At 37.7% G+C, this 26,655-nt stretch overlaps 1 pseudogene; it reads left to right on the forward strand.

Moving 5' to 3' along the window:
- The first annotated feature begins 565 nt into the window (after positions 1 to 565).
- On the forward strand, positions 566 to 26,655 carry LOC132305191 (G-type lectin S-receptor-like serine/threonine-protein kinase CES101; annotated as a pseudogene).

Consider the following 26,655-nt stretch of genomic DNA (forward strand, 5'->3'; position numbering starts at 1 on the left):
GTGAATGCAGACTTTGTAAAATTATGATGGTTGAAAGACATTTACAACATTCTTCTTTATGTATATATATATATATATTTTTTTTTTCTCACATAAGTTTTTTGTTTATTTATTTAAATTATGTTTTACTTTTTATTTTTTGGAATTTTTTCAAGTTATATATGCTATGACTAATATTTGAACAAAATTATATTACAATTAATTATAAGTGTCTTTCACCTAAAATTGATGATATATTTTCCTTGATTGAAAGCATTTAGACATATTTGTGGACCTGGTTCTTAGTTCCCACGTACTTTGCTGAGACGTGTACTTTAGGCAGAGGCAATTTAGTGGAGTACAAATTTTGCAGCATTAAAAAGGTAAAGAGGGACCCAAGAAAAATATCTACTCATTCAATCACAATAGTTGCGTTGTTGAATACTAGTTCATGCACCCGTATGGAGAGTAACACCATGGAAATTACGTGGTGGGTATTTTCCAGGAAATCGGATGATTTTTGAAGTCAACAGATTAGAGTTTATATACGTGCCAAAACCCATTCAGCCTGCTTAAATCATTGTTCTACACGTTGTTTATCATGGCCTGATCTAAGAAAATTTTCACTTTCATAATTTTCTCTCACATTTTGTCATCCTTGTTGGCCTTTCTTGATGCATCATCACACACACTCCAACAAGTTGATATGCTCAACTCATCCTCCTCCACTTTCCTAGTTTCCTCAAGTAAAATCTTCACCTTGGGATTCTTTAAGCCTCCGCCTTCGGGGTACTCAGACAGCAATAATACTTACTTAGGAGGAATATGGTATACAAATTCCCATGATCAACGGGCAGTATGGGTTGCCAACAGAAACTCACCTATATATAACAATTCTGGTGTTCTCAGTATAGACAAAGCCGGGAAACTGATTATTACATACAATGGAGGGAACTCTACTGAGCTATATGCGAGTAAAGCCGGCACCATTAACATAACTGCAACTTTGTTGGATTCAGGAAACTTTGTAGTGAGAGGCAAATTCCAATGGATCAACAAAGCCGCAGGTACTCTGGGAGAGTTTTGACTATCCTACCGACACGCTTATACCGGGGATGAAATTAGGTGTCAACCACAGGACTGGACGGATCTGGTCTCTTACATCTTGGTTTGCTGAGGATGAACCAGCTCTAGGGGCTTTCACTCTTGAATGGGATCCTAGTGGACGCCGATTGGTTGTTAGGCAACGAGGGACGATTTATTGGACTAGTGGGGTGTTGAAGGATAAGGCATTTGAATTCTTGCCAAAACCTGATATTTTCAACTGGAATTATAATTACACCAATGTTACTGATGCGGAAGAGGAGTATTTTACTTATTCGCTTATAATAGATCCTGTACTTACACCAGATGATCAAAAAATTATATCAGCATGGGTGCTAGGTTACCAGGGTCTCATATCTGATAATCAAGGTAGGCCTGTGATTGCTCAAGTACAACTTTGTTATGGTTACAATACGCGGGGATCAGAATTAGCCTACAGTGGGCGTGAGCTATGGGAGCAGCCCAAGTGCAGGAATCGCCACCAGAAGTTTGATCTACGATCTGGGGGCTTCATTCCTAGTGAAGCATCATCTGACAATAATGAGAGTCTTGGTCTCAGTGATTGTAGGGACATATGTTGGAAAGATTGTGATTGTGTTGGTTTTAATGATTATGGGACAGGATGCGTATTTTGGAAAGGAAATTTGGTGTTTCGTCAAGATTACAGTGGTGCTGCAGTCCAACAATATGTTCTTATTTCCGAGTCTCCAAGAAAGAGTAGGTTTTCTCAAATCATACTCAAATAACATTAGGCACTCGTTCTAAATATCATCCGGAACAAATGAACCAGCTTTAAAAGTAAAGGCTATTTACTTGGTGTTAGTTTCACCTACATACACACAAAATCATCATTTCATTTTTTGTCTATATGTTTTATCCATCATGCGCACAAAATTTCGATTCATTCTTTTGTCCATTCGTAATTTCAATTAACCTTAACTAGTGTAGCCCAGTAAAGATTATGTTTCTAAATAAACTATATATATATATATATATTTAATTCAAAAGATGTGCAATTTGAACATTTATCACTAGTCAGAAATCATTGTTTTACATTCAGAAAATGAGAAGAACTATTTTGGAATATTCTACTTTACAATTATTGTAATAATTAAATGCAGGAGAGAAGAAATGGATATGGATTGTCATTGCTGTAGTAGTTGCATTAGTAATGCTTCTTTTCGTCCTCTTGTGCTTTTTAAGAAGAAAAAATAAACGACGAGGACGAGGTACATCCCTAACAAATAATAGATTTGTTTGTCACATTGTCATGTTTCACCCTAGTCTCTATTATTTTTATGGAATGACAGGTTTAGTTTTGTATTCTATCGAAATAGAGAATACAGAGAAGAAAGTTTTACTTGAACTTATGACATCAAATGGAGATGAACCTGAACTTGACGGGAATAAGGGTCACGAGTTCAAGGTATTTAGCTTTGCATGCTACAAGTTCCTTCTCATCGGAATGTAAACTTGGAGAGGGTGGTTTTGGACCAGTTTACAAGGTACAATCCAGAAAAGAAATCGTTGCCCTTGTATAAATTCCTTGCACAATCGAATATTTCAGTTTTTCCATCAATGGATTTCAATTGTCATTTGTTTTCCTATACACGCACACATACATACACACACACAAATAGGAGAAAACAATGACGCATTGGTTTGTATGGGGTTTAAGTTTTTTATTTTTATAGCATTAGTCTGTTTCTTAGCCTAGATCTAAGGATGCATTATTAGGTAATGAACTTTTATATATTCCAGGGAAAATTGCCTGAGGGACGTGAAATAGCTGTAAAGTGACTTTCAAGAAGATCGAGAAGATCGGGACAAGGATTGGTGGAGTTCAAGAATGAGCTCATACTCATAGCCAAACTCCAACACATGAATCTGGTGAGGCTTCTATGTTGTTGCATTCAAGGAGATGAGAAGATGTTGGTATATGAATACATGCCTAACAAAAGTTTGGACTCCCTGTACACACAAATTTTGTTCTTTGCAAATAAAGACAAAATATGGGCAAAATAATAATTTATTAAATCATAAATATTTGGAGTACAATCGTTTGTGATATCTTTTACAAAAAGAATGGTCCTCTGATTCGATCTCCTTTTTGTTATTAGTTGGATCCAAGGGCTGTACGAGCTTGTTCTTGAATCACCGTGGAATTTGATGAAGAATGGTACATTCGTTGGATGTGCTTATTGTTAATCACTGTGGGATTTGATGAAGAATGGCATGTTGTTGGATGTGTTTGATGTTCTTTGCTTTTGAGTTTGGATTCTGAATTTGTGTCTTTAACTTCTGAGTCTCTGGATTTCTGAGTCTCTAGACTTCTGAATTCTGAATTTGTGTACCTCCTTCCTTCTTCCTCCAGGCCTCTATTTATAAGCTTCTTGGATCCATAGGATGATGACATGTGTCATCTCCTGATAAGGATAAAATAATAACTGGGCCAGGCCGGTTATATTATAATAATTATCCTTAAAAATAATTATTCCAAATATATTTTATTAGGAATAATTACCTTTATATTTAACCATCTGAGTTGGGCTAATTAAATAATTTAAGTGGACCAAACTTGGGCCAATAAAATAACTTAATTAAACATTAGACCCATATTTAATGGGTCCATTTGTGAAAATCGAAACCCACTAAAATTTTAGTGTCTACAAATTGCCCCCATTTCGAGTTCCAAGAGTGACAGGACCTATCTCCTTTTTCAAGTGGGACTTGAAGTATCCAACTTTCCTCTTTTTTTTTCTTTTTTTTTTTTTTTTTAATCCAATTTTGGATTGGAATTTGACTTTCCTATTTGAATTGAATTGTCCAAATCCCAATACAACTTGGAGGTATCTTGTTGCCTATATATATCCTCAATATTATAAGGTTTGACATCAATTCCAATAATCTTTAAAGACTTGTCAGATCACAACGTACTTCTGAAGACTGTATTGGATTGTGGCCTCTGCTTGAACACAAATAATTGGTATATTTTTTCCTTCTTCTTTCTTCTTTTTCTTCTTCTTCATCATTTTTTTTTTTTCCCTCTCCCTCTCTCCACACTTGCTGGAGAAACTTTTTTTTTTTTTCTTTTTTTCTCTCCACGCTTGCTGGAGAAACTTTTCTACTTTTGTTTTTTTTTTTTTTTTTACTTTCCACGCTTGTTGGAATTTTTTTTCACAAACTTTTTTGACTAGTCCGTAAGGACCAATTGTTCCTTCGAAACGTAACTAGTCCGTAAGGACCCATTGTTCTTTCGAAACGCATCTAGTCCGTAAGGACCCATTATTCCTTCGGAACGCAACTAGTCCGTAAGTACCCATTGTTCATTCGGAACGCATCTAGTCCGTAAGGACCCATTGTTCCTTCAGAGCTAAAATCTTCCATCCATGCTAATCCACACTTTTGATGATTTTTTTTTTTTTCTTTTTTTTTTCAGGGAGTGCTAGTCAACCATGGTGTTTTTCAAGAGTTTCAAGCCCCATACTATTACCATCTGCATCTTCATCAGCCATGGATCGTCCAACAGCCATTGATAGAGCGAGACAAGACTCCGAAAAGTCATACGACCAAGCATAGATAGTGTCGTCAGCAGCCACGAATCAATCCAGAGAGTAACGACAGATGCAGTCTTCATTAGCCATAGATCAGACATCAACCATTCATAGAGTAAGAACAGACTCCAAGAGGTCATACCACCAGCATTGTTAGCCATCGCCAGAGCGTCGTCAGCAACAACTAATCAATTCGGAGAGCAACGACAGATGTAGATGCAGTCTTCATTAGCCACAGATCAGACATCAGACATCAACCATTCAGAGAGTAAGAAGAAACTCTAAGAGGTCATACCACCAGTATCGTTAGCCATTATCAGTTTTGATGATGATTTCAAGCTGAAGCTTCGCCAAAAGATCTGACTCAGTGTGCAAGTTTTCATTTTGATTAATAAAAGCATCAAGAGTTTTATTTATTCTGTTGTTCACAGTTTAAACTCTTACGGGCCAGGAGTAATACGAAGAAATTTTTTATTTTTTATTTTTTTTTTTTTTTTTTTTTATGACTGAACTTGGAACAAACCTCCAAGCTGCCTATATACCATTATAGGGATCAAGTCAATGACGTAGTTCGGTTAAAAATAACTTCTTTTATTATTATTATTATTATTGGGGCCGTACACAGTTTTAGCTCATGCGGGCCAAGAGCATAGTGCAGTTTAAGCTCATACGATCAGGAGCATTGCCTTCATGGGTAGTATCGCTTCAGGAACTTGCCATTAATGGGCCCCACTTTTACTCCGTCTTCATCAATAATGAGATATGCGACGTTAGTATAAACTTCACGAACAATATATGGTCCATCCCATTTGGATACAAATTTATTCCCCTTGCGATTCATGACAATTGGTCTACGAACAGCTAATACTAAGTCTTAAACTTGAAATGATCGAGATCAAACTTTATTATTAAATGTTTTCGAAAGTCGAGCTTGATAACACTCTAACTGTTGTTGAGCTTCTAATCTCTTTCCATCCAATGTTTCCAGTTCTTGAAGACGTAAGATGGCATTTTCTTCACTTATAAGACCTTCTTGTATGGCTATCCTTAACAAAGGGATCTGTTGTTCCAATGGAAGAACCGCTTCCATGCCATAGACAAGAGAATATGGAGTTGGTTGAGTAGGTGTACGATGCGTAGTGCGGTATGCCCACAATGCTTCTTCCATTCGCTCATGCCAATCTCTCTTTGTCTGGTTGACTACTTTCTTCAATAACTCACAAAGAGTTTTATTGAATGCTTCCGTGAGACCATTTGCACGGGCATTGTACATGGAGGATTTACGTTATTTGAAGCCAAACTTCTCGCAAAGGTCGGTTACCCAACTATTTTTGAAATTCATCCCATTATCAGTAATGATGTATCGAGGGACACCATATCGATAAATAATGTTAGACTTGATGAAATCAACCACTGTTTCCTTTTTCACATGTTTATAGGGTGCAGCTTCCGCCCATTTAGAAAAATAACTAGTGGAAGCCAAGATATACAAGTGGCCCTTTGAAGACTTGTCTAGAGGACCAACTACATCTAATCCCCATGCATCAAATGGCCATGACATCACAGTAGGGTGCAACGGTTCTGGTGGTTAGTGTATGAAGTTAGCATAGAATTGATAGGCTTGACACCTCTTCGCATACTCTACGCAATCCTTGACCATGGTACGAAAGTGAAGCTTTGGACTAGATTGATGGGCTCCACAAATCCCAGAATGTGCCTCCTTCATTGCATAGGTTGCTTCGTCATTTCCAAGGCAGCGAAGGAAAAGACCCTCATATGAACGTCTATACAACATATCGTTGTAAAAGATGAAACGAGGTGCTCGTCTTCGTATTTCAGTCTTGTGGCGTAGGTCTTTAAGAAGCTTTCCATGTTCCAGATAATCAATGATAGGGAGCCTCCAGTCTTTTTCCTCTTATGTCCAGCAAGAAACCAAATTACTTTCTTCACATTTATCTTCCAAGACTTGTGGCAAGACCCATCGTTGACATACAGGAACATCAACCAGGTCCTCATCAGTTAACGCCAATGTTGTAGCTAAATTTGCCAAAGCATCCGCTATCTGATTTTCTTTCCTCGGAATATGTTATAGCACGACACTATCAAACTGTTTCAACAAACGAGAGGCATAACGATGGTATGGCACTAGATCATCTTTCTTAACCTCATATTCTTGAAAAAGTTGGTTAATCACTAACTTAGAGTCTCCATAGATTTTGAGATCCGTGATCTTCATCTCATTTACCATTTAAAGGCCGATGATTAGGGCTTGATATTCAGCTACATTATTTGAGCAGTTTTCAGCGAGTGCAAAAGAGTATGGAATAACATGTCTTTTTGGAGAGACAAACACTACTCCTGCTCCAGCCCCGTCTGCTCGTGCTGCCCCATCGAAAAACATCATCCACAGAGGGAGGATGTCCACAAGGAAGACATCTTCATCAGGAAAATCTTCAAAAAAAATTCAATCAGCTGGAATAGGATGGTCAACTAAGAAATCTGCCAAGACTTATCCTTTCATTACTTTTCGTGGCACATAAACAATTTCAAATTCGTTGAACAAAATTGACCACCTCGTCAAGCATCCGGAAATGACCAGTTTAGACATGATATATTTGAGAGGATCAGCCCTTGTAACAAGATGTATCATATGAGCCAAGAAATAAGGCCTCAATTTCTTAGAGGCGAAGACAAATGCGAGGCATGTTTTTTTAATTGGAGGATAATTTCGCTCCGTCAGGGTGAGTCTGCGACTTAGGTAATACAATGCCTTTTCTTTATGTTCTTCATTATTCTGAGTAAGTAAGGCACCCAACGATTCTTCTTGCGCAGCAATGTAAAGTATGAGCGGTTTTCCAAGTACAGGTGCTCCCAATACCGGAGAATTGAGAAGATACTTTTTGATGCTATCAAAAGCATTTTGGCAAGATTGGTCCCAGATGAATGGGGCGTCTTTCCTCTTGAGTCGGTTAAAAGGCTGACAACGGCCAGCCAAATTTGAGATGAACCTACGAATGAACGCAAGTTGACCTTACAAACTTCGAAGCTCGTGTAAATTCTTTGGTGGCAGCATCTTTTGAATGGCCTCCACTTTATTAGGATCAATCTCAATACCACGATGACATACAATGTATCCCAGGAATTTCCCTAAAGTCACACCAAATGCACATTTAAGAGGATTCATCTTGAGTTGAAATTTTTGGAGGCAATTAAAAACTATACATAGATCCTGTGAATGATCCCTTCGTTCTTTCGTCTTAACCACCAAGTCATCAACATAACATTCAACAATCTTATAGAGTATATCGTCGAAAATCCTTTGCATGGCACACTGGTATGTTGCTCTCGTAATTTTGAGTCCGAAAGGCATAACTTTGTAGCAATATATGCCTTTAGGAGTGCGAAAAACAGTTAGTTCCTTATCTTTCAGAGTCATTCTTATCTGATTGTACCCGGAGCAACATTCCATAAACGAGAGAGCTTCATGCCCTGTGGTTGCATCTAGAGTGAGTTCGAGGATGGGAAGAGGAAAATCATCTTTTGGGCATACCTCATTCAAATCACGAAAGTCCACACAAATTCGAATCTGTCCATTTTTCTTCTTCACTGGAACAATGCTCGAAATCTATGTTGGATATTTGACCTCACAAATGAACCCTACTTCAATCAATTTTTTGAGTTCTTCCTCTATCCTCGGAATTAGCTCTAGACGGAAGAAATGTTGAGACTGCTTAATCGGACGTGTCCCATGTTTGATAGCAAGATTGTGCACTGTAATTTTAGGATCAAAACCGGGCATCTCTTTGTATGTCCAAGCGAAGACATCCTGTACTCAGACAACAATTGAAAGTAATCATTTTCTTCTGAGGGGCTTAAGAATGCACTAATGAAAACTGGCCTGGGTTGATCATCAGTCCCTAAGTTGAGTTCTTTGAGTTGATCAACGGTAGCCTGCCCCCCGTCTTCTAGTGTTGGTGGAGCTTTCTCGATGTCATCTGGTTGTTCAGAGGCAGGTTCCTCTTCAACAGTGATGTAGTATGAAGTAACATAAGATGATTCGCCAATGTCTTTTGTTTTATCCACTTCTTTTGCTTGATTAGTGAATACAACGGTTCGCCTTCGAGCTTTTAATGTAACATCATTAGTGACATCTACCTCTGTCATACGTTTTATTCGTGAGGGAACTAGGCTCCGAACTTCACTATTGTTCACCACGTCAATGTTAGTTTTCTCTGACTTTCCACTCTTACTGCTTCTTAGTGGTGCATCATTAATAGTACCAATCTGATTAACTACTAACTTTCGAGATTGAGGTTGTGAAAATTTTCTTCCTTGGTTATGAAAGCTCATTCTGTTAAAAACAGAGGTACGAGGCAAACTGTTGACATGAGAACTTGAGACATTTGACTTTTGGCTTGACAACCTATTGAATACAGATGCTCGATCACATGGAGCTCCTATACGATCGAAGACTGATTTTTGATGCATAGTCTGTTGGTCTTGTTCATCTTTGACTTCTTCAAACCCAATGTAAAAAGTGTTTGACTTTTTATCCTTTTTTATGATGTGAAATCGAAGTGGCTCAGAAAGTACGAAACCGATACCAAACTTGGGTGGAATGATTTTATGCCCTTAATCTTTCAACTTCTTCTGTGTCTCATTGAGGCCATGCATTTTCTCACCGATAACCTCTGAATTCAGTTTTCCAAGGTTTGTAGGATTTGTAAAATCATACCCCGACTTAGCCATGAGTTGGTATACTTTAGGATCGAATCCTTCATCAGTCCTTTGTTTTGGAAGTGATCCATGATTGACCAGAGATTGAGAAGGCCGCATGAACCCTTTTAACGGAGGCTTGGAAGGCGAAGACTTTTGAATCTTGGTGAGAGGAAGAGTTAACTCTCCTTTCAGCTTTTGCACATCTTCTTTTTCTTTGGTTTGTGACATCTTCAATTTAAATTCCTTGGTTTCAAGTATCTCAATGACAGGTGACTGCCCTTCTTGTAGTTGAGATTTTGGAACATACTTTAAAATAGGTTTCGTCCGATGTGCTTTTATCGAGACCCCTCTCGTTTTAGCTATCTTTACAATGTCTGTCACTGAAACATCTAATGGATCTCTTAACGCTTTTTTTGTTTTTGTAGATTGAACCTCTTGAACCTTTTGTGTAAATGGATGGCTTGGGATGGGCACTTCAGAAGGTGTATCATGATCGATATAGAACTTGGCATTGACAAAATGAGATTCTGCTTCTGTAAATGGTTTATGGTCCACCACAACTGTTTGTACACCATTCTTATAGAATTTGAAGCACTGATGAAGAGTCGATGGAATGACACCATTACTATGTATCCAAGGCCTTCCCAACAACAAATTGTAGGACGTCTTTGCATAAATAACGTGGAATAAGGTTTCAGCTTGGAGCTCGCCAATAATTAGTTTTTCCCGAATCATACCAATAGCTCTCTGTCCTCCTTAGTTAAAACCTTGAATAATCAAATAGGTACGAGATAACTCGTCGACTATGATGCCGAGATTTTTCATCGTAAATTTTGGCATGAGATTCACCGCTGATCCACCATTAACAAGAATTCGAGTAACTCTTTGTTCTTTTATGTAACCGGAGATGAAAAGAAGACAATTATGCAGCTTCGAACCCAACTGAAGATCTTCGTCAGTGAAAATAATTGGTGCATAACATGAATCTAGCGTACCTCCGACTACTTTATCATCATCGAACTTTTCAATGATGGCTACATCCTTTGTATGATTCTCCACAGTCTGGGCAAAATCTTAATCCTTGTTATTCTCACCATCAAGGCTCGTTTTAGTTGAAACCATGTAAGCTATTACAACTTCGTCATCTAGATATCCTTCTGGAAAGAACTCTTGCAAAGTAATGGGCTTCTGGATCCTTTTTCTTATATAGGTGTGTTTGGTTGACTGTGTCTTCTTGACCCATTTTCTATTATGGCCAGACTGCTTATAGTGATATTGAGGTTTCTTCTCCCTTCACCCCCTGTCAAAATAACTAGTCTAAAAAATGTCAGCTCGTTACTTCCATGGTTTTTTTCTTGTCACCAGAGTCCATCCTTCTTCATCATCCTGAGGAAAGACCCTTCCAAAGGTTGAAACGTCAAGTGCATTCCCTTTGCCAAGAGAGATGAGGATTGGTTCTAATGATCCAAGTTGGAGAAATCATCCGAATTTCTCTTGGAAAAACCAAGGAGAGGGCTCAAACCCTTCCCAAGGCTGTTTTTAAGGGAAGTACATTCCACCTCCACTTCAAAACCAAGGATCCCAAGGTTATAAACCTTATCAATCACAAGGGAATCAATTTGTTAACTCTCATTTTCCCAACCAATCTTATTCCCAAAGAAATGCTAGAAGTCCCGCCTTCGAAGAAAAAGTTTTAAATACTTTGGGCACTCTTGAGGCAAACACACAATTGCTTCATTCCCACTCTCAATCTATTGCAAAGCTAGAAACCCAAGTAGGGAAAATAGGAAGCACTCTTAATGCAAGAGAGAAGGGAAAGATGCATATGAATGCCCCACCTAAGCAACAATGTGTTGTGGAAACCCATCCCTCATCAGAAGGCCACACCATTGAACATGTTAATGCAGTGACTACCTTGCGAAGTGGTAGGATTGTGGACAATCAAGTCAAAAAGTTCAATGAAGAGAGTGAACCGGTGCAACCTCAAGTTGTCACCCATCCTGTTTCACATCCCATTCCTCCTTCATTGCATATACATGATCTTGTGAATGAGAAAGCTTCAAAATATGATTTGAAGAATGACTTTGAAAATGATTTGAAGAAAGATTTGCCGAAAAATGAATTTGAAAAGGTTTTGTTGAAAAATGATTTGAAACAAAACGATTTGAAAAATTCTTGTGTTGAAGAGTTTTCAAAATAAAGTGCTGAAAAAGTTTTTGAGTTAAAAACTCCATTTCCGGATGCCTTAAAAGGATCCATTTCAAAAGATAAGCAAAAGGCAAAAACCAATGAAATCATGGAAATGTTTAGGCAAGTGAAAGTCAATCTTCCACTTTTGGATGCAATCAAGCAAATTCCGGCTTATGCCAAATTCTTGAAAGACTTATGCACCCAAAAGCGGAAGAACAAGAGCCAAGCACTAAGAAAAGTGGTTTTGACCGAACAAGTAAGCTCAATTTTGCAACATAACACCTTACCAAAGTTTAAGGACCCCGGTTCACCTACTACTACATGCATTAATGGTGATCATATCATTAATCGAGCGCTTCTTGACTTAGGAGCAAGTGTTAACCTTCTTCCATACTCGGTTTATGTCAAATTAGGCCTAGGTGAATTGAAACCGACGCCGGTAGTTTTACAACTTGCAGACCGATCCATTAAGAAGCCTAGGGGTATAATTGAGGATGTTTTGTTAAAAGATTGACAAATTCTTCTTCCCCATTAATTTCGTTGTCATTGACACGGAACAGGTCCCCAATCCTAAAAGCCAAATTCCAGTTATCCTTGGCCGTCCTTTTTTGGTAACCGCTAATGCCAACATCAATTGTAGGATGGGGATAATGAAGATCTCATTTGGCCACATGAAGATGAAGTTGAATATCTTCAATTCCACAGCCAACTCATTTGACAAATATGAAGGAGAAGTTAATGTTATAGATAAATGCTATGATCTTCAATGTCAAGGAAGTGAGCTTTTGTGTAAGACCAAAACTTCAAAGGAATCATCTTCAACCTTGCATTTTCAAAGTCTTGTTTCAAATTCTTGCCTTGAAAGGGCATGGAAGCCCAAAGGTTGTGATTGCATTGACAAGGGATCAAAAGTTCCTTTTGATCTTAATTCAACAAGTTCTTCAAAGAACTATTTGTTGGGTGGAATTCAAAGTATCTATCACCCCAACAAGGAGGGGATGCATTACAAGATCTTTGATCCTAACTAAAAGAGCCCAACGTCTTGCTAGAGACGTTAAAGACTAGCAAAACATTTCGTAGGGTGTCAAAACCCTATTCCTCCCTCATTTCTATCTTTAATTTCATTTCTTACGAAGTCTAGATACTTGTTTTTAGTTTATATGCATTGCTAAGGATTGTGATTAGGATTGCATGAACTTTTATGTTGTGATTGAGCATTTTGCATAAGTTCAATCGATCTCAAATGAGAGTTCGATCGATCGAACTTCCACCTGCATCCAACACTTAGAAAAAATTTCTACCTGCATCCACCAGCATCCAAATCACCTCTCTGTCCCATCGTTCGAACTTATTCTCAGATCAATCAGAAGACCTTAGATCGATCCAATTTCAAAGTTCGATCGATCTCGTGCTCCAACACTTAGAAATATTTTGAGCCTTCATCAACCTGCACATTTTAGCTCTATATCTCATCGATCGAAAACATTTCAAGATCGATCTGAAGTTCTTCATCGATCCAACTTCAAAGTTCAATCGATCTTGTGTTCCAACACTTAACCAAATTTTTGAACCAAAAACCTACATATTTTTGCTCTCTGTCTGATCGATCGAACATTTTGTTCAGATCGATCTCAGTTCTTCAATTCTCTTTTTTGACTTTTGTTTGACTTCATTTGACTTTTTAATAAATAAATAAATAAGAAAGAAAAAAATCCAAAAATATTTTTATTTTATTTTCTTTTCCAAAAATCCCAAAAAGATTTTATTATATTTTATTAAAAAAAAATAATAAAAAAAAGGGATTTTACTTTATTTATTTCAAAAATATTTTTATTTTATTTTATTTTTACTTTTATTTTTCAAAAATCCAAAAATATTTTCTATTTTTCAATTTTAATTTTTAATTTTTAATTTTAGTTTTTAATTTTTCAAAAATTTCAAAAATTCGAAAAATACTTTGAAGAGAGATCATCAAAGTTCGATCGATCTGAAATCTCAATTCAATCGATCGAACTAATCGGGAAAAGTTTTTAAAAATAGACCTTAAGGGTCTCAAGATCAATTCATTAGATCGATCCAACCCTCCAAACCATTGTCCCTCATTCCCGTCACCATTGTGCACCCATCTTCATCATCGTCTCCGGCGAATCTCTGGTTGATTCTCTCTCTCTCCTCTCGGATTTTCATCTCTATCTTCCTCTCATCTTCTCTCGCGACTTGAGGTAAGATCCGAGCCACATCTTGTGATTTCAAGCTTCAATTTGTTCAATACATGTTGCCTACTGTTAGATCTAGGATGTATTGTTGATGATTTCATCCATTGATGAAACTTGAATCATGTTATATATATGTGTATATAGATTTGTATATATGTATATATATTTTGAGTTTTTATTTGATTTGTGGGAGTATGGGCTTTGTAAAGTGACTAGGATTGAGGAATTGTTGTGTTAATGGGCCCACGACATTGTTCATGTGGCCCCCATGCTTTCAAAGTCGTAGATCTGTGACTTTTCAGTTTTCATCTTCGCACAGTTCGATCGATCGAACTTCTATCTCAGATTGATCTTGATAGATCGATCGAACTCATCTTTTTCAGTTTCTCAAATTGATCGAAGTTTTGAGATCGATCTTACACTTTTTTGTGATCAATCGAACTTCACATATTTCATACACACATTCAATGCATCTTATCTTGTGTCCATGCTATCTCATTCATTGCCAATGCCTGTGATATTCCACATTGGATGCATTTCATACTTACATTGTTTAGCATGCTTCATATCTGTCACTTGCATAGATTTATGTCATCTATATGTTTTGTCTATCTTATTTGACATGCATGTTTCTATTTTGTGCTTTCAATTCTTCATTTTGGCATTGACTCCCCTTGCAAGTTTTTAAATTATTTTTTAGGCCATGACTAAGCGCAAGACTGTTGCCAAACACAGGCCTCGGAGACATATCAGACCTAGGATAGAGGAGCCAGCAGAACCCTCTCATGCACAGAAGGAGCCATTAGAGCCTACTCCACCTCAGTCACCTGCTCATGAGGCTGAGGATGATCATATTCCATCTACTTCTAAGGCTCAGCCTGCGTTTACACCATCACCATCTCCATCACATGCTGAGGCTGAGCATTCACCATTACCATCTCCACCACACCAGCCAGCTCGAGAGCGTGACAGGCCCAGGCCTAGATATGCGTATTTGACAGTGGACCATGAGTCAGTGTTCGACACAGATTTCTTCTCCAGATCGGTACTGACCCGATCAGCTTATCATGATATTATCCAGAGGGGCCTTGTAGCTATTCTTACCCCTGAGCCAATCTACCCGCAACTAGTACGGATGTTCTTCCAGAACCTCCGACCGTCCCCCCGTACCACGGCAGAGCTGGTCACTACTATAGATGGCCATCAGATTACTATTACTGTGGACACGCTAGCCAGATCATGCCACTGTCCACACCGATACCCTTCGGAGCTACAAGAGCATTATCCTAGGCTATACAGGACTTCTTATGCCGACATGGTAGTATTTCTGACAGGTCACCATGCCGATGGCGAGACTTTCGCCACCCGCACCTTTCTTCCAAATGACCTATGGTTCTTTGATTCCATTCTCTTTCGGAACATCTATATGGCCAGGCACAAGATTCAGCGGCGAAGAGACTATCTGACAGCCCTCTACGCATTTTATACAGGCCACTGGGTATCTATCCACGCGCTCATTTGGAGCGTGATGAGGAAGCTCTTCGATGAGTATATCAGCAAGGAGAAGCCCGGAAAGGCTAAGTCTCTCCCATTTGGCCACCTCATCACCCAGATACTGATCAATCAGCGCTATCCTTTTCATCCTCAAGAGCACCTTGAGAGAGGTTCCTGTTACTTCTTGAAGAAGGACTGGAACAAGAGCTACAATGCTATTATCACCAGACTGCAGGACCATGCATTAATGGTTGCAGAGGAGCTCAAGGCTGAGGAAAGCAACCTGCAGATGACGCAAAGCAGCACTCTCCAACTGGGTCGTCAGTACACGAGGAGGAGCAGACTCAGGATCTTTCTTCTGATTCATCCATACCTGAGGCTCCTAGTCAGAACCCCAGCTTGGAGAGCGTCTTCAAGCTCTTGAGGATGCAGTGGTTGCTATCAGAGCTGATACTGCTGCCATTCGAGTCGATATTGTAGCCCATCGAGCTGATTTTGCTACATTCCGCATGGATGTCATGATTGCACTCCGAGATTTATCTAGGGATATCCGCAAAGCTCGCCCTGCCAGTCCTGCCTCCTCCACCTATGATTCCCAGTTTCTTCTATCTTTTTATACTACACCTCTGTGATCTATACTTTATTTTTGTCACTGTATATTATTTACAGCCGGATATGTCGGCTTTGCTCTTTTGATGTACTATATACTTTATTTTCTTTATATATATTTTTGCTATGGATGTCATCTATTATGTTCTCATATCTATCTGTTTGACTCCATCAGGTGCATCACAGTGACTTCAGTGGGAGAGTGCTACTCGATTTTCAGGACCACCCTTATACCTCTCTCACTGCTTTATTTCATTTACACTTGCATGTCCACTGTGCACTGATTATCCCTTTTTGTTATCTGATGAGTTTATCCGAGTGCCAAATTTCATGACCACAGTTAATCCCAAGTTTGGGGGGGCCATGCCACCCACTTTGGATACTTCAGTCCCAGTCATTCTTTGCCTTAATTGCATCGGTATACTTTTTCCTTTTGTTCTCTTTGCACATTGAGGACATTGTGCCGTTTAAGTTTGGGGGTAAATGGTGTATGTTACAGTGTTTACTTTTAAATTCAAAATTTTGAACATAACTTGTGAATTTGAGAGATTTTCTATGATTAGTCCATATTAGCGATGATTTTGATCTTTTGAGGACTATATTACTTAAAATTTAAAATTTGTTTGACTTGAGAGTTCAATACTCCTTGTATGCCTTATGGATGTCATTTATGAGTAAATTTTTTGAAAGATTGATATTTTGCTTGCACTTGTGGTTCATATTGATTTTATGATTATTTTGAGATTCATTCTAGGATTCTACACTAGCACAGGCGCACACTAGCATTCATTTATGGGGTAATTGCTTTGTTGATTATTGAATTGATTATATCCCAATTGGGCTAGTAGTGCATTGAAAGCATTCATTCTTAATAAAGGTAGATAATAACCCATTTTCACTAGCAGGGATTGTAGCCTCATCAAGCATTGAACTTCTCACGCCGAAAGGTGGAGGGCCCAAACTCTAGGTTAATAATTGAATACCAAAAAAAAAAAAAAAAGAAGAAGAAGAAGTTGCAAAAGCAATAAAAAGTAAGGACTTCTCCCAAAAGGTGAGAAGAAGGAAATGATTAGATAGAGGTTGTCTTGATTTGTAGCCTAGTTGATTTGAGCTTGTAAGTCCGTAGGGGTGTTTGAACGTCTAATACCCTAAAGTCGTCTGGTTTGGGAGTCATTGACCTAACGCTCGACCTTATGAATCACTAGAAAGATTAATAGATCAACACATTGCACCATGCTTTCATCTTTGATCCTAATAAAAAATAAATAAAAATCGAGTGAAAAGAATAAGCGCACCTAGAACAATAAAGCTTTAATAAAAGTTTCACTTTTTGTCTTGATGATCGGTACTAGATTTGTATGCTAGTTTGAGGGTAAGGATGTGATTAATTCTTTAGTTAGCTTAGATAGCAACACATTTGATGTCGGTCCACTCAAAAAGGATTCTAGAGTTGTTTTGATTTGCATAATCATTTTCTTGATGTGTGGAGGACCATATTAGCTTGCTTGATGTTGAGATTTTGGGAGATTGCTTAGAAATGTTTGAAAAATTGCATCATTGAGGTAGTTTTCTCCCAATGCTTGTTTATAATATTGGTATCTCTTTTGTGAGAATGAGCTTAATATTTGTGGGTATCATTTCTGTAAACCCTCACGAGACTTCACTCGTCCACTAGGGGAAACCTAAGGGTTTAAAAGGCTTGCTGCATATGCTAAGTGCAATCGTGTTCCCTACAAAAGTGGCGTTATCCATTTATTGTTTTTTAGTTCATAGTTGTTTAGTTATTCATTTCATTCCTTTACTTTCTAATTCATTGCTAGGGACTAGCAATATTTAAGTTTGGGGGTGTGATGAGCGCTGAAAAGTGAAAAGTGCGTTTTCAAACCCCTTAAGCTTAGGTATTCTAGTACCCTTATCTATCTTACTTTACCATCTTAGATTGATTTCGTATTATTTCCATTTTCAGGCACTTATCCCAAAAATAAGCTAACTTAGCCAAATAAGAGCATAAATGAAGCAATTCTGGGATGAATCAAAGAAATGAGCCAAGTAGAAGCAAAAGGAAGAAAAAGGTGGAAATCAACATCTTCGATCGATCTCAGATCAAAGTTCGATTGATCCAACATGATCGATCTCAGCACTTCAAGATGGATCAAAGCCATGATGACATTTTCAGAGATCTTAAAAGTTCGATTGATCCAACATCATTCTTCGATCGATCGAACTAACTTATACTTATCCAAATGATTGATCTTATCTAGTTATACCACCCTACCAACCACTTTTGTCCTTTTCCCAAAAAATATCTTCGAAATATCTCAGATTTGTTTTTATCCAAAAAGCGCCGCCATTGAGGATTGATCTAACCTAAGTTTGATAGATCTCAGCCATGTTCGATCGATCCAAGTCCAAGGTTCGATAGATCAAACTTCCTCCAGTACAAAAAAGTTAAATTTCCAGCTCACAAAAAGTTGTCCTTTATCTAATCATTGGGGAATATTTGCTGCACGACCCCAGCTTTTTTTGGGTGTCATTTGACCTACCTATATAAGGATAAGGATTACTTTTTACATCATATCATATCATATCATACCTTGTAAGAACTCTTGAGGAGGAAGCTCAGAGGAGGAGGAGGCTAGAGACACCATTGGAGACTCTTCATCAACCAAGGAGCAAATCTCTACCATGGAGTTAGCCCTTGAGGGTTGGAGAAGCACTACCATGTGTGGCTAGACATCCTCTTGGGGCTAGAGTTAACCCCAATTATGCTTTTTACATCTTGATTTTGTGTATTATTGAGGGATTAGTGTTGTAATACATGTTTTGGCACTTATATATATATAGATCTTGTTTATTCAATGATTTATGTGGTTAATGCTTCTAATTGATCATTTCGTTCTATCCATATGTCTATGTATGCTAGAATAGATGTTCATGTGTTTGTCTCCATTTCTTGTGTTATTGGTGCATGTCTATGTGTATTAATGCCATAGATCTAAAGATTGTCAAAACATTGTGCTTAATGGAATGCTCTTGTAATTTTATTGATGGTTCATGCTCATTTCTTGATAGATTGTGCCTCTCCCTTAACTTAATTAGTTTAATTTCATGTCATTAGCTTAATTGTAGTGTAGTGGTAGCATAGTTATTAGATGGGAGGACAATCCATGTTTGTTGTTTGATGTTCCATACTTTTGAATATAAGTAGCATATGTCTCTAACCTTGTGGTGTATTTGACTTGTGAGCTTAATGAAAGGATTAATGACTTGCTAGATATATTGTGCTTTTCACATGCTATTTAGATAATATATACTTAATTGTTAGATATATTGTGCGTTTCACATGTTCCTTAGATAATATATACTTAATTGGTCACCCTTGCTAATTGAATCAACCAAACACACACACACATCAATATTGCAACGCACATTTCCCTCATTAGTCACTTGTTAAGGGTGTAAAAAAGTATTGCTTGGTGGTGACCTCTAAACCCCAAGATCTCTCTCTTTTACTCTTACTCTTTATTGCATTCAATTATTTAGTTTAATTTGCTCTCTAGTTTAATCAACCAACCAACTATTTGTTTGATCACTCGACCTACTAACCCTAATAGCGATTCCACAACCAAATTCAACTCCAATCCCTTGGGACGATCCCTACTCACCCTAACTATATTTTTAGTGAAGGTAGTAGTGGCTTTTATAAATGTAAAACTTGGCCCTCGCCTTAATGCACATTCTCTAAGCTTGTGGTGTAGTGACAGAAGCCACCACGGAACATACCGGAAAAGAACATAACAAGGACCAAACAAAAGGTCAAATCAAAGGACACCTCATAAGGCACCGAAGGACAACTCCATAAGTTTCAAGATCAACTGAAGGAACGTGAAACACGAACTGAGACAACACCTCATACGAATCGGCACGTTAACTCAACGTCAACCACTGAGAGAATCCCAAGACAACGAAACATTAAAACACGATAGAAGAAGAGAATGACAAGGCAATACGAACAGTAACCAAAACCCATCCACACTTACTCGTCAGCAAGGTAGTATGATAGTATAAGGCACTAGTTCATAACCTGCCCCAACCAGGTCAACTCAAAAAAACGTATCGATACGAAGACATCAATGTCGGAAACGATCATTACCAGAAGCACTACGAGAACCAGGTATTTTGCGAGAATGGGATATGGTCCAATGATGTCTGGCCAGACCATCTTGGCCAATCCCAAAACTCTGACAACAATGTCATAGGCACCGCTACGCTTAAGGCCTTAGATCCAGAAGCCACGAAGGAAAAAGAAATGAAACGGTGCTGCCCTGGCCCACGTCTCACTCCACCAGACAAGGAAAAGGAAATGAATCGCAATCCTCTACGCTGACATGAGCCTTACTCGCATCAACCGACAGAACAAACAAGAAAGTTCCTTACATGGGTCTTTACAGAATGAATTTCTCCTATCCAATGAAGAAACTCATAAAACAAGAACGTATCTAAGGTTTACGACAGACCCCAAGTGAAAATGCCAAAACCAGTTATGAAAGTAAACAGTGAACATGTAACATAGCAACGGACTATCTACTCACACAAGTAGTAAGAAGCACGTAAGACATGTCAGTGGATACAGGAAAAGAATAGAAAGCATGTCAATATGTTGCACATAATCATGTCAAGATGAACAAGCTTTTAAACAAGTTGTCACACAAGCAAACAGAAATGTTATCACATCAAAACATGTTATCAGGAAACACGTAAGCACGTGGCACGACAATATACGTGAATGAAAAACGTTAGGTATGCCGACATACGTCACATACGGTCATGCTAACCTAAGCACGCAGACATGATATCACACCGAGACATGATAGTAACGCCGACCATGTTATCAGGAAGTATATATACACATAAAGCATGCTTAACAATTAATAAATGTCTCAAAACACCTGAACACGTGAACATGTTATCATATCAGACATGTTATCAAATAAGATATGTTACCAAGATACAAATGACATACCAAAGCAAAAAAATATGAGCATGATATGCACCCAAAACCCGTCGTCCAAGGTATTCGAACCCGGACACTCTGATACCACCTGTGACGACCCCGAATTTTTTAACCCAGTGTGTCCTGTGATGACCCGAACTGGATCCAGAATGCGGAAGCAAAATATGAAACAATGGTCTCAAGAGACATAACACGTCCCTAGGACACCAATGTGACACTCAATGAAGTCACGGACCCAAAGAAAAACAAATGCGGAAACGGCGTTTCAAAAACGGACAAGAATGGACCTAGGGGCAAAACGATCAATTCTAACATGAAAGTGAGTGCTTCCGAGTACACCATTGGAAAGACAATAAAAAATTAATGAACATAGACTCAAGAATCACTTGATTCGGAGTCCGGATGAAGAAGATATGGCTAACGGAAGAAAGAGGGGTAAAACGGTCAAAATAGTCAACCCTAGGTCATCTAACTGGTTACCAAGCCCTTCTAACTGGTTAGAAGACCAAAAATGACGACCAAAACACTGCCCACACACATCTAACTATTTAGATGACCTCTTTTAACCGGTTAGAGGGCAAAAACCAATACGCTCAACCCAAAAATCTGGCAGTAAAGGTTTCTCGGCAAAAATTGGATTTTTAAGGTTCTAGATGACATTTTATAGAAAAACACAAAAAGAAACCACCCTTAAAATTGAGTTTTCTATGTGAGACTATGGAAGGAATCGAAAAAAAACTCACTGTAAGATGCCCAAAATGCCCTTCCATGAAATCAGGTCATGAGGGTCCAAAAAGCTGCTAAATGTAAAACTGAAAGCTGAACTTCGTGAACAATTTCCGGTACCAAGACGACATTTTCTAGAAAAACACAAAGAAGAAACCCCCCCTAAAATCATGTTTTATATTCAACCAAGTTAAAAGAAGAAAATAAAACCACTTTGAAAAGTTAAGAATTTCCCTAGAGCAGATTATGCAACAAAAGTGCAAAATGAGTCCATAGAAAGCTCAAATTGCCAAGGAAGAGGTTTTGCCCGGAAACGACCATGCACGCAAACGTAACTTACCTATTAGGATGTGCTACAATGGTCCATGACTTAAAAATATAGCCGATGCAAAATCCGCCCCCCCCCCCCCCCCCCAATGGCCAAAATGACAAAAATGGAACTTGGAATTAAAACTCAGAATTCAAAACTATGAAAAGGTTTCAAAATACCATTTGGCCCTTGGCCATACTTCATATATGAGTAATGAGACCATATAGAAGAATCAAAATGGAATTCCCACACCCAATGCAAACATGGTGAAACAAAAACTCAATATTTTTCAATATTTTCATAATATTTCATGAAGTCAAAAATTACATAGGATACAAACTACTTGTCATTGGCCTCCGGCCTCATCTCATACATGTCAAATACATTGTAAATAGTGTACTCATGTACACATTTCATATGTGGAATCAAATATACACATTTTGACATAAAAGGCTATAAGTGGCATTCCAAGCCAACCTTTACAATAATTAAAAACCTTCAAGTTTACAATCATCCAAGCAATGATGAACATCACGAACCAAGTCTTCGTACCTGAAACAGCCCCCCAATAACTTCGGGGTGAGTAAACAAGTTTACTTATAGAGAATGAGCATGTATCGACTCGATTTCTTTCAGATTTTTGGACTAGCATGAAACGATTCAAAAGGGTCATGCCACCTAACGTCTATGTCAAAGGTTTGACTCAGGGAGCATCCTAAGCTACCATAGACCAATGTCAACACGAATCATGATATACATACATATATGAAACGAATCAAGTTTAGGATAATCCAAAGAACACGATAGGAAAGATACTCGAATATAGATCAACATGAATTGCATTATCAATACAATTAAGCAAGATTTAGAATATTCATTCAACACGACAAGAAGATACTAGAATAAAAGAATTACATTATCAATGCAATTTACATGATTGGGACATTAACACGATAGGAGTTATACAAGAAATCAAGAACAAGGCATAATATCTATGCAAGTAAACAAGATTGGGGCGTTTCATATAACACAAGAGGTTCTTAAGTCTTCAAGGAATGGACACTTGAAACTTAAGGAGTGAAATCCATGATAAAGCATAATGTCTATGCAATTAAATAAGGTAGGAAATACTCCATATAACACGACAAGGTTCTTAGATCTTCAAGAGATAACACTTGAAATCTAAGGGTTCAAAAATTATGCTTGATAGTATAAATTATTCCATGCCACCTAGAATCTAAGTCAAGATGCTTATATAGGATCATTCCTAAGTCATATTAACATGAAGCAACATGAGTCATGATGTCTATGAAATTGAACAAGGTTGGGATAATCCAAGGAACACGATAAGTTTATAAATTAACATGAATCACATTATCAATGCAATTAACATGATTGAAACATTCCAGCTAACACAACAAGAGAATACATGAAGTCCAGGATAATGCATAATATCTATGCAGTTAGACAAGGTTGGAACAATTCACATAACACGAAAAGAATTACACATTAAATGAAGAACAAGGCATACTATCTCTGTAAGTGAACAAGATTGGAACATTCCAATTAACACGACAAGAGTTATACATGGAATCAAAAACATGGCATAATATCTATGCAAGTAAACAAGATTGGAACATTCCAATTAACACGAAAAGGTCTTAAATCTTCAAGGAAAACAACACTTAAAATTTAAGGAGTGAAATCACGAATGAAGCATGAAATCACAATGAAACAAGATTGGAGCATTTCACATAACACGACAAGTTTAAATCTTCAAGGAATAGCAACTTGAAATTTAAAGAGTGAAATCAACCAATATGGAAACTCGGATATCGCTCGAATTAAAACTGTACTATTACGATCACTTTAAGTCTACTAACCCACGGATACCTTCCCCTAGTGCGCACTATAGTTGTAGAGGGACATTCCCCCGTACTAGAACCAAGTCCTAGCCATGTCAATTCTTGATTGATATCCCAAGTTCCAAAATCAACAAGTTGTGCAACCAAGAGTGTATCAAGATACAAGCAATGGATTAAACCACATTCCATGCACAACCAAGATTTTGGAACACACAAGTCATGCCTTAAGTTCTCAACTATGATGGCATGTGAAATGTCAAGAAATTATCAAGTGCATCTATATAGACTATAAACTACGATTTAAAACACAAGGAATCCATTGATTTGAATAAAATTCAATTAAGTAGAATAAAAATCCAATTTAAATAAAATTCTAGATCTTGAACAAAAGTAAGCATACAAGTTATATAAGCATCAACAACATGCAAGATAACAAGAATGTAAATTATAACACCCCCTACCTCAATTTGAGATGAAAATCTCAAATCCCCACCGAAATGAAACAGCTCTGAATTCAACGAAACTTCGGGGTTTTGTCGGGGACAACACGGTGAACAAGAATCCCAAGGAAGCCCCATGAAAATCACAACTTGAATTCAAACCCAAACTCAAAAAGTGGTCAGAAATGGGTTCTAATAAGGGGTAAAGGTAGAGCACGTCGAGGAGAACAATAAACATTAAGGCCGAAGACTTTTCACCAAGAAAAAGTGGATCGAAGGAGGAGAGAGATGGTGGAAGCCCCATGGTCTTCCATTGCTACCGGCCAAGGAGAGGAAGAAGAAGAGAAAAAGTGATTTTTCACTTTATGACTTTCTATTTATAGGAAAACCCTAAAAGGGCCCCGAAATGGCACCACCGGGTCCAGAAAAGTGAATTTTGAGCAGACGCACTCAAATGGCAAAACTCAATGCATGAAAAAGATTCAAAATGATAAAATATGAACCACAAAAAAAACGGCGTCAAAAACTGAGTCCCGAGCAAAGAGATATGACCCGAACAAGTTCGGCGACAACCGGGGCCAAAAACTCTGAAACTGGAGAAAAATGACCAGAAGGAAATTCTAAGAGTCCACGACTCTACGAAATGTAAAAATAAATCCCGTACGAGGATCCAGGCTCAAAATAAGGTAATTTACAATAACTTTCGTTAATTACACAATGGCCCCTATAAAAAAGGTTAATTGCGAAACTCCCCAGAATGAAAATATCTTCCAAAAGATATTTTCTTAGATGCCCCTGAAATAAAATATCTTCAAAATATATTTATGAAAAACACCCCAAGAAAAGAAAAAGATTCTAAAGAATTGTGCATCCTTACCCCTATGGACACCGGGAGCAACCAGAGTACTTTCTTACAAAAGTAAAGATACGTATTTCGAGGAAACCACTCAAGATGAAGGCAGATGAAGTCAAAAACTAACTCCGAGCATGAAAAGTGAGGTTGTGCCAAAAACTAACAAATGGAGATAAGACAAAAATGGAAAAGGACGAAATAGCGCATAGTGTCCGAAAAGTGAAAATGTAGAAATGACTCGGTCCTCAAAGAAAGTTGTCAATCCAAACAAAAGAGTCTCATAAACCGTTTTTGAGCACTCGAGATGACACTAAGTGACGAGAAACTAAACTCAGAAAAGAAAATTAAACGGAAAAAATTTATCCGTAAAATTTCAAAAAAAGAAAAAGGTGGAAAATGACCGGGTCATTACAAATTAAATAATTTAAGTGGACCAAACTTGGGCCAATTAAATAACTTAATTAAACATTAGGCCTATATTTAACGGGTCCATTTGTGAAAATCGAAGCCCGCTAAAATTTTAGTGTCTACACTCCCTTCTCTTTGGTAAGAAATCCATTTTGTTTCTCTACAACATCATTTGCGTCAGTTTCAAGTGTAATTGGTCAATGAAATTTTATCTTTGTCCCAAAAATTTAAACACGTATGGTACCATATTTTGCACTTCATTTCGAGATAGATACAAGTAAGAATGAGCAATTAACATGGGAAAGACGCCTCAACATTATTAAAGGAATCGCTCAAGGACTACTTTACCTTCACAAGTATAGGATAATATATAGAGATTTGAAAGCTAGTAACATATTACTTGATGAGAACATGATCCCCAAAATTTCTGATTTTGGTATGGCTAGAATTTGCAAGCAGAATGTATCGGAAGCTAACACAAAAAGAATTGGTGGGACGTAGTAAGTATCGAATAAGTTTATTTATATATGTTTTGATAGGTGTGAAGTTTACTTCTCTTAAACTTATAATTTATGGCATACTTAAACACTATTATCTATATTGTTGCCTTGTTGGTAGTGGTTACATGGCTCCTGAGTGCATGGAGGGAGTTTTCTCTGTTAAATCTGATGTCTACAGTTTTGGAGTACTAATGCTTGAAATTGTGAGTGGCCGAAAGAACAACAGCTTTTATGATATTGAAGGTCCACTTAACCTAGTAGGATTTGTAAGTAATACGAAATGGTGGTCTTGATTTTATTTTTTTCACTGCTAAATACTAATGTGTTTGTTTCCAACATTTTAACTGATAATTGTGCAATCACAAGCATGGAATTTATGGAACAAAAATGCTGCTCTAGAGCTTGTGGATCCAACACTGGGGGGTTCATGTATTGAACAACAGTTTCTAAGATGTATTCATGTTGGTCTTTTATATGTAGAAGATCATGCAGTTGATAGGCCAACTATACCAGAAGTTGTTTCCATGTTAATAAGTTACAGTATGGCTTTGCCAATGCCAAAGAAACCAGCATTTGTAAGTGGAAGCAGAGTGGTTGAGGAAGATTCACACAGAAGTAGGCCTGAAAAGTATTCTGTAAATGGGCTTTCCATTTCTGCAATAGATGCGAGATAG

The sequence above is a fragment of the Cornus florida genome, unplaced genomic scaffold, assembly GCF_030987335.1.
Source record: "Cornus florida cultivar Cherokee Brave unplaced genomic scaffold, ASM3098733v1 CherokeeBrave_3.0.0_Hap2_Chr04, whole genome shotgun sequence".
In the NCBI taxonomy this organism is placed as follows: Eukaryota; Viridiplantae; Streptophyta; class Magnoliopsida; order Cornales; family Cornaceae; genus Cornus; species Cornus florida.